Source organism: Bidens hawaiensis, unplaced genomic scaffold, assembly GCF_021521415.1.
Source record: "Bidens hawaiensis isolate Kalapana, Puna unplaced genomic scaffold, B.hawaiensis_p1.1 tig00037179_1, whole genome shotgun sequence".
NCBI classification, from domain to species: domain Eukaryota; kingdom Viridiplantae; phylum Streptophyta; class Magnoliopsida; order Asterales; family Asteraceae; genus Bidens; species Bidens hawaiensis.
Genome location: NW_027505462.1, coordinates 34,996 through 51,954, shown reverse-complemented (window position 1 = coordinate 51,954; position 16,959 = coordinate 34,996).

The following is a 16,959-nucleotide window of genomic DNA, read 5'->3' as shown; positions in this document are numbered from 1 at the left end:
ATAGTCGACACTGCTACTTTAGACGAAGACTATGATCAGATCGATGCTGATGATCTGGAAGAGATGGATCTGCAGTGGCAGATGGCAATGATAGTAAGAAGAGTTAAAAGGTTTATGAAGAAGACTGGTAGAAAATTCGTTGGCGAAAGACCAGGTTTTGATAAGTCAAATGTCCGGTGTTATAACTGTCAACAGAATAGCCACTTTGCTAAAGAATGCACAAATGAAAGGGTAGAACGTAGTCAGAACATGACAGCACAACCGAATGGGGGAAGTAATAAGAATAGGGCGATGGTATCCAGACAGAACGGGGGATACAATTGGAATCTGGAGGTTGAGGAAGTGTTCGAACAGGCCAACTTGGTTAACATCGAAACTGAAGGAAACGACAAAGAGACAAGAGAAGATCAAGCTTATATGGCAGAGGTGAATGATCAGCTCTCTGAGGTAAGTTCTGAACTCCCTTGTATGCAATGTGAAAATCTGTCTGAACAATTGAAAACATTAACTGATCAGTTTGTTAGTTTGGACTCTCAATTTAAAACGTTAAAAGAAGATCATTATTACACTAAAACTAGAGAAAGTAGTTATTCAGTAAAGATTAAGGCTAGTGAAAAAGATATCAGAAGTCTTAAAGCAAGTCTTGCTGAAAAAATAAAAGTAATTGATCTTAGCTATGAAGTGTTAGAAGAGAAAACCAAACTAATTGCTGAAAGGGATAAACAGATAGCTGATTACCAGGTGAAAGTGGTGGAACTAAACAGAAAGCTTGAGCAATTTAGAAATTCCTCTGCAATACTTGATCACCTCGTAAGTGATCAACGTTCCCCAGTTAAAAGGGGAGGAATTGGATATTCTGAAGTTCCACCACCTTATAATCATAACTATACTTATGATCCTAGTAATCAGAAATCCGTTGATGTTGAGATAAGTCAGACAGTTCCTGTCAAAGTTTCAATTAAAAAACCTGAATCGAGTAAAAAGGAAACGAGTAAGCCTGTTTCGAGTGTTAAGATTTCTGTTCTAAGTTCTGTTTCATCAAATTCGGACCAGACATCCGAATCTAGTGAGACAAAAGAAGAGGTAGTGTTACTAAGACGTGGGGAGGAATTTAAACCTACTGAAAAGAATTCCCCTCTAAACCCGTATGTCCCACCATATGTTAGGCAAACGGGTAGTAATGCAACCTCAACATCTGAAACAACTGTTGAGACGAAGGTTGAACACAGGAGCTGTTTCAGATGCAATCAAATAGGACACCTGATTGCTGATTGCCCTCTGAATCAGAGATTCAGAGGTATGAGGCCTCCGAAAACTGAGAATAGAGCTAACAGTAATTACTATAATGGTAAGAATGCAAACTCATCAAAGTTCAGATATTAGACTAATCCAGGCTTTCAAAGAAATCGATCTCAGCTTTTCCCTGTTAACAACCAAACCACTAGTTATAATTCATTTAATTCACGAAGGTTTGGATGGCCTCATAGTCAATCTACAAGATGGTATCCTTTTAGGACTTACAGAAATCATTCTAATACTAACTTTGGACAGCCAAAGTATGGGATGCCTTTTAACAGATTTAATCGACCCAAGACCAATAGGTCTTGGGTCCCCAAATTTTAATCCTTTGCTTTAATCGTGCAGGAACAGTTGAACAGGGCTGCAAACAATCTATGGGTTGTGGATAGCAGCTGTTCCCGGCACATGACTGGTAACAAGAATTTGTTACAAGAGTGGAAACCTGTTCAGGGAGGTAGAGTAAGTTTTGCTGGAGAGAGTGGTGGTAGAATTACTGGAATTGGGACGTTGACAAATGGTAAAATGAAGCTAGAAAAGGTGAATTTCGTTGAAGAGCTGAAGCATAATTTGCTGAGTGTGTCTCAGATCTGTGACAAAGATTACACTGTGCACTTTACCAAAAATGAAGCGATTGTACTGTATCCTGGTTTCAAGATACCAAAGGCATGGATAGTAATGAAGGCTCCAAAGGAAAACAATACATATGTTATGGACATGAGGTCGACTGAGATGGCAACAGAAGAATCATGTCTTCTGTCAAAAGCAACTGAATCGGAGTCCGAGTTATGGCATCGAAAATGGGGCATATACATCTTCGAAAAATGAACTACATTGTCAAGAATGGGCTGGTGCTGGGTTTTCCCTTGAAAAATTTCAACTTTGAAGACCAATGTCTATCGTGCAAGAAGGGAAAGCAACACAAGAAATCTCATCACACCAAGAAGGTTAATTCAATAGTCAGTACCCTAGACCTACTTCACATGGATCTCTTCGGCCCCGTGAATGTAAAGAGTCTAGGAGGAACATCATACTGCTTGATAATAACTGATGATTACTCTCGATACTCTTGGGAATACTTTCTAAAGACAAAAGATGAAACGGTTCAGTTGGTAATTAACTTGATTACCAAGGTTGAGAATATTGTGGGGAGAAAGGTAAAGTACATCAGGAGTGATAATGGAACAGAGTTCAAAAACTATCAGGTGAAGATGTTTTGCCTACAGAAAGGGATAGACCACCAGTACAGCGCCCCGAATACTCCGCAACAAAATGGGGTGGCTGAGAGGAAGAACAGGACGCTAATTGAAGAGGCCAGAACCATGCTGGCTGATGCTAAACTTCCTGTGGTGTTCTGGGCTGAAGCTGTTGCAACAGCCTGTTATATCCTTAATCGAGTTTTAACTGTTAAAAGATTAAATAAAACTTGTTATGAACTTATGCATGGTAGAAAGCCTAACTTGAATGGTCTCGAACCATTCGGGTCCCCGTGTTCGATATTAAAGACGAACTCAAAATTTGGTGAAAAAGCCGACGAAGGTATTTTAGTCGGATATGTTGTTGGGACACCCAACAGACGAGTTTTTAATCTATCGACCAGCAAGGTTGAGGTGGTGTGTAACACTGACATCACAAGTTACAAACCACCAAAACCAAGCACGAGACCCGCTGAGGCTTTCGACTATGATAAGCTTTTTAAATCTTTTAATTTACCTTACTTGGATTGTGCAGAAGTTGATGAGAGAATAGCTACGCAGATTCTTTATGATGAGGAAGAGAATTTTGTGCAACGACCGCAGTACGATGAATGTCAACCTTCCTCGTCAACTGCTGTCGACACCCCTGCTGCCTCTACTGAAGACGAATTCTTCAATCCTTTTCACTCTCAACAACAATCGCCCATTGATGAACTATCTTCGAACCTGGAAGACAATCTGCAAGTCAGTTCGGTTCCTACTACTGGAGTTCACAGAAATCACCATTTAGAGAACGTGATAGGTGATCTGTCTGATGGTGTAAAAACAAGACGAAGCTTGAGTGAGGACACCTGTGTTTACGCAAGCATCAAAGAAACAGGTATCATTAACGAGTGCTTGTACACCTGCTTCATTAGCCAGATTGAACCAAAGAACTATCAAATGGCTCTAAAGGACAGCTCGTGGGTCGAAGCCATGCAAGAAGAGTTAGCCCAGTTCGAGAAGATGGAGGTTTGGAAATTGGTTACAAAACCGAAGAATGTGCATGTGATTGGCACAAAATGGGTTTTCAAATGCAAGAGAGATGAAAAAGGGATAATTATCAGGAACAAGGCAAGGCTGGTTGTAAAAGGTTTTAATCAGCAAGAAGGGATCGACTACAATAAAGTGTTTGCTCATGTGGCGAGATTGGAAGCGATTCGTTTGTTTTTGGCATTTGCTGCACACAAGGAGATGAAGGTGTTCCAGTTAGACGTGAAAAGTGCGTTTCTTAACGGTAAAGTCGATGAGGTTGTGTACGTTGAGCAACCTCCGGGTTTTCCTGACCCAGACTTTCCTGATCACGTGTACAAGCTAAGTAAAGCGCTATATGGGCTACATCAGGCCCCTCGTGCCTGGTAGGCAACTCTATCCGATTACTTGCTTGAGAATGAGTTTGAAAGGGGAAAGATCGATAGCACACTGTTCGTTAAGAGAAAAGGAGGAGAATTTCTTCTGGTTCAAGTCTACGTGGAAGACATCATCTTTGCTGCATCAAAAGTCGCCATGTGTCAAGAATTTGAAGAAGTCATGAAGAAGAGGTTTGAAATGAGTGCAATGGGTGAGCTAACTTTCTTTCTAGGATTGCAGGTTGATCAGAAGAAGGATGGGATGTTCATCCATCACACTAAATATGTCCAAAATGTTCTAAAATGTTTCAAGATGGAGGAGAGCACTCCATTTGATCCTCCAATTTGCGTCAACCACAAACTGGGTGGTGATTCAGACAGTGATGCAGACGTGGACCCAACCCAATATCGGGCAATCATAGGTTCTTTAATGTATTTAACTACGTCTAGACCTGATATTATGTTTGCAGTTTGTCTTTGTGCTCGTTTTCAGGCAAACCCTAAGGAATCTCACATGAAGGGTGTGAAGAGGATATTGTGGTATCTCAAGGGCAAGCCTAAGCTGGGGTTGTGGTACACGAAAGGGGGAGACTTAGAGTTGGTCGCTTACACGGATTCTGACTATGGAGGGTGCAATCAGAATCGGAAGTCGACAACAGGGGGATGTCAGTTTCTTGGAGACAGATTAGTGTCATGGCAGTGCAAGAAGCAGACCTCAGTCGCCATCTCTACCTGTGAAGCAGAGTACATGGCAGCATCGAACTGCTGCTCTCAGGTTCTTTGGATACAACAGCAATTGCGCGATTACGGTCTGAATTTCACTCATACTCCTATCTACATAGATAACACTGCTGCTATCTCAGTAACTAACAATCCCTTAAAGCATAGCAAAACTAAACACATTGACATTCGTCATCATTTTATACGGGATTGTGCTGAGAAGAAATTAATAGTGCTAGAAAAGGTTGATTTGTTAGATAATTTCGCTGATTTGTTTACTAAAGCGTTTGACAAAATCGTTTTCAAAACCTTGTTGAGCTAAATGGGATGATCAATCTCGAGTAACCGTGTTTTTCGTTTTTATTTAAAAAAAACGTCACTATCGCTTAGAATTATGTCGGTTGCTTCAGTTTGAAGGACATATCTTCGAATATGTTTGGTCCTCATTTCTACCTGTAGAGTATGAGGATAGCCATTAACCAGATGACTGAAAGTGACCGGGGCGGTTTGTGATGTGTTTTTACTCTTTCGCTGAAAATTAGTCGTTCATACTCAGTTAAAAGGACGCATACTCGTATGTGGTCGGTCCAGCCGATCCATTGGATCTTCAGGATAGCCGTTTACCTGATGACTTTGACTTGAACGGGGCGATAGAATTAAAATTTTTTTTAGGGGAGATGAAATACTTTTTCAAGTCTTCTACCTCGTAAGAAGTGTCTATAAAATGTTTATATGAAAATTGATCCAACCTTGGAAAGTGATACACAAACTATTTCTGTGTGCTTAACTAGTGAAGTTATTAGGCCTAAAAGACTTTAGAACAGTCATTGTATGTTATGGTAGCTTTTTATGGTGCGTAAAAGTAGAAGTGATACTAACTAAAATTCCTCGATTTTAAGTGGAAACTCATTAAGAGTTGTGTATGTCTCCATATATATCTTTCCGAATTATAGGCAGAAAAGCGATTACCCAGTTATAAACGAGCCCGTGAGTGTTCTGGTTCCCGTGAAGATAGTGTGTCAAGTAACTGCAGTGATCCAGATTCGGGACTTGCAGTCGTCTACGGTTTGAAGCTATGTAAATCATTATTATTATTAAAAAAAAAAAAAGGTGTAAGCTTATAGTGTTATACTTATCATCAAGAGGCAAGAAAGAGAACGGGAAGAAGAGTCTAAAGATCGAAGAGTACTTACTATTTAATCAGACACTACGGGTCGAGGTCAACTCGGGGTGACTTGGGGAAAGCCAAAAACGCTTTGAGAATAGATAGGAGACATCATAATCTCTGATGTGTTGCCCATTTAAGTTTTGAGCTTAATTGAACCTATTCCGTATCACAGAAGCGATGAAAACCATACTAAGTTTGTTTACCTGCTTACAACCTGTCTCTTTATGTCATAATACAGCTGAACATGGATCTGTGTGACAGTCACTTAATTAGTATGATTCATGTTCGGATCTTTTCTAAAACTTGGTAGTCCCTGTCGAGACTGAAATTTGATCCCGTGTACTTTATTTCTAAATCTTATTCTACTTGTGTCGTTTTATGATTTTATACCTGGTTACTTGGTCTTTGATCGTATCATTTAACTCTTTAAAGGAAGTTTAAAAGTTAATTGCAAAATGTTCAAATTATAAGGGTTTGTTTTGTAAAGTTTGGTATAGGCGAAGTTGTTTAAACAGGCGAAGTTATGGGATAGGCGAAGTTAACCCTAACTTCGCCTGTATAACTTTGACCCTATATAAAGGATTTTTCTGGTCAAACACTTTATTATTTTCATAAACCAGCGAACTTATCCTTATCACTCTCGGCGAAGTTAACCCGTGAATCAAACATGGTTATCTTTCTCAAATTCAATCCGCGTTAAAGGTGTGTAGGGTCGGGGTAACGTATAATTCGCGTTGATCATGTTATTTAGAGGTCGTTTTGGTCCGTTTTAGGACCCCATTCATATGAACCTTAAACCCCTGATTTTCAAACTTGTTTTTACGTGGTCGTAATCAACCTGATCGTCTAGATCTCCTTAAATAAATGTTTTGTATAGTCTTCAATCTCCAAATTCACCACATACACGTCGTTTGGCCGTCTAATCTATTGCCGCTTCAGATTCAGGCGAAGTTACAGTTTAGGCGAAGTTATCCTTAACTTCGCCTAACGCTTAACTTCGCCTGTTGATTTAATTGTTTAACAGAATAAGAGGCGAAGTTGTGGTTAGGCGAAGTTATCATCAACTTCGCCTGGCCCTTTATTTATTTTTAATTAACTGTTATCAGGCGAAGTTAAAGTTAAGGCGAAGTTGTTCCCAACTTCGCCCCACCCCTAACTTCGCCTATACAGAATAAATCATAACTTCGCTCATGGTAATAGGCGAACTTGTGATTTGACTCGACATTTCTCTAACCTAGACCGTTTGTGATGCAGATATGGCAGCAGTAGCGGGAGCCGGTGGTGCTGGTGGTGATGATGGAGGAGATAACAACCGTCAGTTTTTCCCGGGGCATAATTTGTATATTACTTTGGACCCGGATGCGAGCGGTGTTGATGATTTTCGCGAGATCATAACTTTTCTTATCCGCTCACGTATCTTCCACGCTATTACTACAACCCTGCCCATCTCGTTACCTAACATAGAAGATTTCTGGCAGACGGTTGAGTATGATTGCAGAGTAGAGCCTCCATTTATGCGTGCAACGGTTAACAATCAGGAAGTGCAGTTCTCTTCTGAGCAGATAAGGGTTGCTCTGCAGTTTGGGGCTGAAACAAGAGATGATCCTACAGACTTCGTGGCTCCATTCAAGGATGGTGCCTTTCTAAGGATGGGCTATTCTGGTCCATTGGGGGATACACAGAGACGCAAGGGTTTCTTGTTAGATCAATGGCGCTTTCTCATGCACGTGATGATCGTGTGCATGTCGGGTAGAAAGGCTGGTACGGATGGAATGGGTGCGACGATGCAGTCGGCGATGACAGCACTGACTTACAATAAGGGTTATAGCTTTAGTCAGATGGTGTTCTACGAGATAGACCGTCAAAGACGAGCGGTGGCGCGTGAGAGATTCTTAATATACCCAAGATTCCTTCAAATGATCTTGAATCACGTGGCTCCCTCGTTACCTCAGCGCCGTCCGATTCGGTATGTGGAAAGTGTCAGCAAGCGAATCTTCGCCCAGTGTAGATCATCAAGTGCGAGAAGTAAACCAGAGCTCCGTCCTTGACATACTCCGTTGTTTGGGTACTTGATCAATCCAGAGTATGTTGCAGCTCGTGGGGACGAGTTTCGGGATCCGGCACCACAACAGGCTGGAGCACCTCAACCACCACCTGAGGTACAACAATCTCCGCCTGCTACACCTGTTGTGGCACCGGAGGAACACGTCGACCTTGAAGCTGCTTTTGGCGGTCAAGGATTTTTCGATATGGAACGTGTTGATCCAGCGGAAGAGGTACAGGTCTCGGCTGCACAGGTTTCTAGTGTGGATGTGTCGATGGCAGCTACGACTGAGGCTGATTCTGATTCCTCAGATGATGATGTTGCTGAAGCTAGACAGATTTTGATTACTCAAGAAAGAATTCATGGGAAGAGAAAGAGAGACACCGATGACAGTGATTCGGATTTTGAGGAAGATTTACATCGGTTGGTTCGTAGAGCGAGAAGGGAAAGAGCGGGTGCAGGTTCTGGAGCTGGTGAGAGCTCAAGGGTGGTTCGTTTTTCTCCACCCGCACTATCAGGTATGACTATGGTCCCTACATCGTTGACAGTTACAGGATCGATCACCGCGGATGTTCCAGTGTTGACTACCTCATCTTCCTTCGGCATACCACCCACTACATTACAACTCTCGGCTCCAGAGATTGTGTCCTTGCCACCTCCAACTCTTACTCCATCGGAGGTCGTTGCAAGATTTATTGAGTCGACGGTTGTTGCCACTGCAGGGTTGTCGGTTACGATACCACCTGCGGTTACGTTTCCACCTGTTTCTGATGTGCCGGTTACCTTGGGAATCCCTCCTCCATACGCTCAATACATTTCACATATGAGGTTTGATTTCGATGCAACTCTATCTGACTCAGAAAGAATAGCAGCTCTTGAAAGAGTCGTGGCAGAACAGTCAAGAGTAAATCTGATCCAGACTCATGCTATTCAGCGCCTCGTTGCAGAGAATCAAATTCAGTCGTCCCTCCTGATCGAGCATGGTAAAATATTTGATGCCTTGAAACAGTTCTTGGCATCTCAGGGGGAGACGAGCTGTAAAGGTGACGAGCTGCGGACGAAGAAGAGAAATGATCGAGACGATGATCCCAATGCACTGAAAGATGCAGGTGGTGAGTTGCCAAGAACTGAACAAGCTCTTGGGGCTTCCACATCTCAGGGGGAGTCAACGAGTGCAGCTGGTGGTTCAGGGGGTGATGATGTGGTGGAAGTGGATGTTGAGGAGGTATTGGATGATGATGTTATAGGTGATGATGATGTGTTACCGATGGAGGAGATCGAGAAGATAGGGGCTGAGATTGTGATTGACAATGAAGTTGAAGAGGGAGAGATTGTGGAGGATAACGTTGAACATGAAATTTCAGAAGTTGAAAACTCAGATTTGGGTCAAGATACGGGATGTGATAAGACAGAATGGGAAGAGCAGCCAAGATGGAAAGAAGGCTACGCTCAGTGGTTCGTAAAGACTAAGAAACCGGCGGTCCCTACTATGTTCAAGAAAAGTTACAACATCAAAGGGTATGCTGAATCGAAAAAGGGGATAATATGCTGGTTATATGATGAACAGTTGAAACTCTTTGTGATTAAACGGTATGATAGGGTTCAGTATTTCAAGAGGTTATTGAGATCGTTGAATACGTTACCTGAGTGTGAGGTGAAGGATTTAGCCAAGTTGGGGTTGATAAACAAGAGTGATGATAACATGGCTAGGATTATTGGAAAGATAGTCTGGAAAGAAAGCATAAAGGAGAAAAAGTTCGAGCTGTTGAAACCGCAGAAAGGAAAGCTCGTTGAAGACAAAGACAGAGGAATGAGAGCAGATGGCAAGCCTTGGATGATAATGAAGTATAAGCCGATCCGGTGCTTAAAAGAAGTGCCGATGAAACAATTGCCTAAGGATGTGCTAAAGGATTTGAAATGGTGGTATGTTGATAGTGATACGGCTGAAGCAGTGATGGAGGATGAAGATGAACAAGAGTTGCTGAGAGTGTATGATCCTATGCACTTGGTTAATTTGTCTCAAGCAGACTTGCAGGTGCTGAACTAGAAAAAGATATTTTACATTCCTGCTTGGAAAGAAGAAGTCAAGAAATATCAAAGAGTAGTTTCGGTTTGTGTCAGAGAAGGAGTTCATGCTTGAAGACTAGTGACTCGAGATTTTTGAGATTACAAGACACGTGATTGAAGATAGAGATATGAAGCTACTGCCAAGGGGGAGTCTGTTGGTACATGATGTCAGTAGTTCAGTATCTAGTGTCTGTAATCGTGTTATTTAGATTTGTATCAATGTTTTGTTAACTTGTCTCACAAGTTCGCCTCTTATAAGCGAACTTGTGGAACAGGCGAAGTTATTAACAACTTCGCTTAACATGTTAGGCGAAGTTGTCGATAACCATATAAGCTTGGCTACGGCTCTTTTGTAGAACGGTTGTTCAGTACGTGTAATTGTGATTTGGCTATCATGTGTTAAAAGAGTTGCAATACAACGTGTCTATTGAGTATTGTAACGTGTCTTTGTACTTGGTATTAACGTATATTGTCTCCTACGCTCGTATCGTCTTACGTAGGGATTCCGCACCTACGTACTATGAGATACTTCCGTGTAGATCCGGCTGGGAACCTACAAAAATAAATGACATATTAAAAATCATTATGAATAGGATGGATCGAACTAGCTATATATATACATATATTTTTAACTTATATCAAAGAGATCATAATGAACGAAATTTGTAATAAAAATCATTGTGAAATCAAAATGGGAAAATTGGTGTAAACTTTACCATATAAATCGAGATACAAAAGAATTATTAACAATAAGAGAAAAAAAAATTTATAACATTTATAAATAAAGACTTGTGATAAAGATTTATAACAAAATGAAGGTAAAATGGTTTAAATTCTTGAAATGTAATAATAATGTTTTAAGATTTTAAGGCGGGAAAATCGTGCATGAACCACCATGACTTGATATTCCGACACTAAAAACCTTTATAACAAAAAAAATACCATATTGGGGTCTAAACATGTGTACGTACCACCGCGTCTTTTTCATGTCTTCGACTCAAATAACGATTGTAACAAAAATAATAAATCAGAATACAACGTCATGTCAAAACACTAGTCCACGAAATCACCGTAGTTCTATTGTTTTAACACCGAAAGTTAGGATGGCGGGCGGAACGCTCGCATTCGACTACTTAAAGTGGTCATCTCATATGAGACAATCTTTAAGGAGATTTGAAACAGCGGGATCCAAGTTAAGCTCGTGATCCATAACACACAATAAAAGCTAATGTTTTTGCGTTTTAGGGTAAGGATACCTTGGAGTACTATGAAAGTGTGTATGTGTATATAAAATTAAACAAAAGTAAGGTAAGGATACCGTAGTATGTTTCGAGTATTTGTGTATATATACGATTTGATGAAACAAATAAGTATATAAATAAACAAGTGTATTGAACAATCAAGTAGGGTAAACACATATAGGCAACACGCATAAGGACCCTAAAGTAAAGACTATACTAGGTCGTTACGTCTAACCACCTATCCTATAGTCTTGTGGCTCTGATACCAATCTGTCACACCCCGACCAAAGGCGGAACATGCCGGGGTGCAACGTGATTGGACAAATACACAAGACACTATTAAAGTGACAATATTTAATCAACTCATTTACTTCACAAATCAATAAACAACACATCTTGGTCATACAACAAATTGAACACGAGTAAACAAATATATTGTTCGTTTTACTAATATCCTAATAGTCTTGGTAACGTTTTTCGTCAAGTCTTCAATGTCGATAAAAGTCAAACCTGTAACAATGCATAAAATAATATTTTGTCAACACGTATGTTGGTGAGCAATTTCATAGTTTGAGTATATATAATATGAGCGAAATTCACATACGTATAAGAGACTATAAATAAAAGCATCAATCGTGGCATATAAAACATATGTAAATGAGGATCCTTTCTACTCGGTAACAACCGACATACTCGGATAATGAGGCCCTATTCTACTAGCACAAGGCTAAGTAGTTAGGGGAGCGTATGATCATACTTAATGAGGCTCAACAACGACATAAAAATAAACACTCGCGCACGTAAAGCATATCAGGCATATAACACACAAAAGAGTAAGTATTCCAAGTATCATATACCCTAAAGTTTGTGGTTTGAGAAACGTGTATAATAAATCAGTCTTGTTTTGAATAAGTATGCATGTTACCCCCAAAAGATAAAAGTGAAAACGGGGGATGAAATGTACTCACCTCGATTGATGAACCGAGAAATAAATAGACAAATAAATGAAGCTCGAACGGTAAACGAACAGATCCGACTTGAAACGATAAAGACCTTGGCTAAAATAAATAATGTAATATATATTAATGAACTTGAAACCTTAATGAAACTATATTGGAAACATTGGACGAGAAGGTTCGGTTGTAAATCGGATTATTAGTTAATTTGTTAATGGTTAGGGACTCATACTTAATTGGTAATTTAAAATAAAATAATATTATTTTATTTGGGCTTTTAAATAACTAAACCAATATTAAATAGAAACAAGACGGGTTTTAAATCGAGAGTTTGGTTTTCATAACATGAATTTATAATATAGCTTATAATAATATTATTAATGATAATGATAGTAATGATAATAATAAATCTAAAAAAATATGTTATATATATATGTATGTATAAGATAACGATGATAATAATAATTTCAATAATTATTAATAATAATACTAATATAGTATGATACTAATAATAATAGTTAAAGAATAAAAACCTCAAGTATTAATTAAAGCGTTGTTGATAAAATAACAAAAATAATAATAATAATAACAAATAATATTGATAGTAAATAATAATACCATCCTCGGTGTCGGTTCGAGTTCTAAACGAGTTCACAAGATAAATGTAATAATATTATTGATAATAATAAATTATCAAATATAATTTTAATAAATAACAATAATATGATCTTTAAGAATAATATTAACAACTTTAATATTTATAATAACAATAACATTAATAATAATTCTAATACTAATAATATTAATAGTAATAGTAATAATAATAGTAACAATGTGAATTAAACCTAAAATAATATTATAACATTTATATATATTTATTTTTAAACATAAATCCAAGATCGATTTTTAAGTGGTTAGTAACTCGGGTGTATTCCGTCTTAGCTAACCAAACCCGATGTTCATCTTATCCCCCAATTCAAAATAACACCAATATTCATCCAACCCTTTTCAAAGTATTTAACCGATAATTAACGATTTCAAACTGATTGATATACTAAAATTAATAATAACAAAACCCAAATTAACTTGTACCTAATATATGTTCCCGAGGTAGTCGGAGATGGAAACCGCAACCGAGGGAGGGAGGAAAGGAAAAAGAGAGAGAGAGAGCCGTAGAGAGGGAGAGAGCAGAGAGAGAGTTACAACGAGAGAGAAAGAGAGAGACGAGGCAGAGAGAGAGAGAGAGAGACGGCGAGAGAGAGACGGCGAGAGAGATAGATAGAGACGGAGAGAGAAACAGAGAGAGATAGATAGAGACAGCGAGAGAGACAGAGGGAGAAAGATAGAGACGGCGAGAGAGAGGTGGCGGGGCTGGTTTTCCGGTGAGGCCACGGCGGCCGAAGGTCACCGGAAAAACGGGGAAAAGAGTGGTGGTGGTGGCTGCGGGTGATGGTTTGCGTACCAGAGGGGAAAGAAAGGTTAGTGGTGGTGCGGTGAGAGGTGGTGGTCGAAGGTGGGTGGTCGGACGTCGCCGGAAAATGAAAGGGAAGAAGAAGGAGGCGGCTGGGTGTAATGATATTAGGATTAGGGTTTGTTTCTTTTATAGGTAGGTTATAAATGTTACGTTTTTGGCCCCTCAAGTTTGGTATTTAGTTATAATTGGTTTAAAACTTTTATAACTTTAAAGAAATCCACTTTAGTCCCTAACGTTTACTTAACCTAGCTTATAAATTATAAATAACTGTATTTGACAAACCTCGCACACGCTAGAGTTATATTAACAATGGTTTGATAATTTGACAGTTCGGATTTACAAGTTTAACCACCATTACGAAGTATAACTTATTAAAATAAAACGCAAAGAAATCGACATGTTACATAATGATTACCAAATGAATATAACCGAGACCCTAAATTGACGAATGTCACATAGATAGCCATGTTAACAAATATTTTCATATTTTGATTAGGTCTATCTCTATGTGGGGAGAATGCGTAAACTATGGGGTGTCTTAAAATTCTTTAGTTTTTCATTAATGCATGTCTTTGTATGTATTCCAGTCATTTTACCTTTCGCTACTGACAAATTTTGATGTGTTGTTTATGTGTTTTTACATGCAAGTTTTTAATTGTTGTTTTATTGTTTTTTATTTACCTCATCTTTGTTACTTACATCACGGGAGTTGTGGCGTCTCGCTAGAAGCAACTTGTCAACCTCTTTATCCCATAGAATAGAGGTAATGCCTCCATTTAAATGCTCACAAACCCTACTTTTTAAGTGAGAGTTTATTGGATATGATGGATTGAATTATAATATACTAGTTGTTCCGTTTTATCTTTTATACATGATGACTTGCTTCTTGTCCTATGATTGTTGGCTTTTAAGCTCATTGTTATCCTTATGACATACTACGTTAGAAATTAAATGCTCTTTTCTGTCGTTCCACTTCTTTGTTCTCTCAGTTCAGATTCAAATTTTCACATAAATTTCTTGATCATCATTGAAGAAACGTGGATCTACTCGCTGGTAGCAGATCTACTTTCCTCGGGTTTCGATTGTACTATTTCACCGATGGTTCTTCTGGATCTGTGTTCTTCCACCTACAAAATGAACAACGCCGTTAACTTACCCCTCAGAAAGGGACAGAGGGGTCCTCTTTGGGGTAACCCTCCGGCGTGAGAATAAGTATATGGTGGAGAAGATAATAATGTCAGAGTAAGGGAATCTCAAGAGTATTGCTTAATAGCTGAATACTGTATGATTGTGTGACTGTGTGTTTGTATGTAACTGACTGTGAGTGAATGTAATTCAATATGATTGAATGTGATATCACTGCCTGTAACTGTCAATGATTGAGTATGAATGTGTCCATCAAAGTAGAGTTGATGCTGTATTTATAGTGCTAGGGTTTCCACTGATTGGGCTCAACCTCGTTGGCCTCCTCCAATCGCACTGCGCCACGTGTCCTCTGGGACACCTGGCGCTTTCTCGTTGGTTGTAATCACGTGGTAGCACATGTGTCATGCTGAGTTGTCGACCTTTCATTTGGCAGCTGTCAACATCAGCATATTCTTACTCCTTAAAAAGATGCCTTTTGGAAGGTTGTCTGACGTGCACAATCAAGGTTGCCCTAATCCTGATTTGGATAAGGACGAGGTCGATTATGTGCATGTGTGATATGCGCCAATCCTGAGGATGCGCGAGGTCTTCTCTTTATTCTCACGCGCAGATATTTCATGCGCAGATGTGATATGCATGAGCATGTGATATGCGCCGCGCTCTGATGCGCCGCGCGCATATGTGATGCGCGAGCATATGTGTGCCTGGGCATATGATGCCTGAGCATGTTTTGTATGCGCCATGCGCATAGGTTTTGGCTTTGTGCCTTCATAATGTCTTTATCTTGTGGGTTGACCCGCCTTGCTCGGTGTTGAGGCGGGTACATACCTCTTCAAGCCCCCCCAGTCTAATGTGTGTCTTATCTCGCGCTAGCGCGGTAAGATAGATATTAGACTTACTGATTTGGTCTTTTTAATGGGGTTTTGTCGTTTTCTTGGTTGTTTCCATCGTTTTGCGAAGTTCTATCCATTTGGTTGAAACGAAGGGTCCAAACACGTGGTTGGTTGGTGGTGACGTGCGCCGTAAACGTGTCAAACGTTTCGTGTGCTCGAGGTGCTACAGTTGCCTTTCTTGTCCCCTCGCACAGCTGTCTGGAACACGTGTCGCGCTCGCATTGGTTTGCACCTGCGAGTGGGGGCGCGTCTCTGCTCCGTGGCAGGTCCGTTACGTTTTTATGTCCCCTCAACAGTGTTAGGGACACGTGCCGCGCCCTCGTTGGCTTACACCTGCGAGTGGGGGCGCGTGAAATCCGATCAGTTGCCACTTTTCTCTCTCCTGGGCCTATAAAAGCAGGCCCTTAGCAAAAATTTTTATCTTCATCTTCATTGTTGTGTACTCCAAAGCTTCTATCTTTCCGATTTTCTGGTTATTGCTTCCTAATACCCTGTTATCTGTTGCTGTTGTTATTGTATGTCTGATAGCTCAGACTCCTCTAACCCCTCAATCACCTCTATTGCCTCTCGAAGACGTCGTGTGAAATCTGTGGTGATGTCGACATTGAAGCAAAAGGGCAAGGGGAAGAGGGTTGTTGAGACCACATCGGAGGAAGTAGGGAGGACCAAGGCCACGAAAAGGTGGAATGAAATCCCCTGCAAACTGAGGCAGGCCGATCTCGACAGCCTCATCTCGTCACAGGGTTTTCTCCCTGTGTTTGGCTGCATGTTGCCTGTGGCCGGGCAAACGGCGGCGGACCCGCCTCCCGGCTATATTTCACTGTACACCCATTTTTTCACCCACTGCAACCTTCGTCTTCCGATGACAAGGTTTGTAGGCGCGGTGTTACGGTTTTTTGGGATACATATATCCCAAGTCCATCCGTTTGGACTTGTGCGCATGACTCATTTCGAGTTCATGTGCAAATCACAGCGCGAGGAGCCCACCCCTCGGCGCTTTCAATTTTTTTACAAGCCCAAGATCCAAGATTCTTGGATCTCCTTTATTCCTCGCAGTCAGAAGGTTAAGTGCAGCACCGTGTCATTCAAGAGCCTTCATGACTGGTCTGAGAGGTTCTTCAACATCAGGGCTGGTGTAATCCCCATCCGCATGACGATGCGCGCGATCGATTCTGCCCCCGCGGATGCGGATGTTATTAAGAACCCAACCGGCGCCTGGGTTAAGAAACTGACCGCCGAACCATCCCCCGCCAAGAAAATTCGCGAGGAGGCGCTGGTGGGGGTCGGCATGAGTAAGCTGTGGGCCGACAGCGCGGCGGAGCCTGTCATCCAAGTGGACGGCTTGCGTAAGTTGTCGCATTGCTTTATTT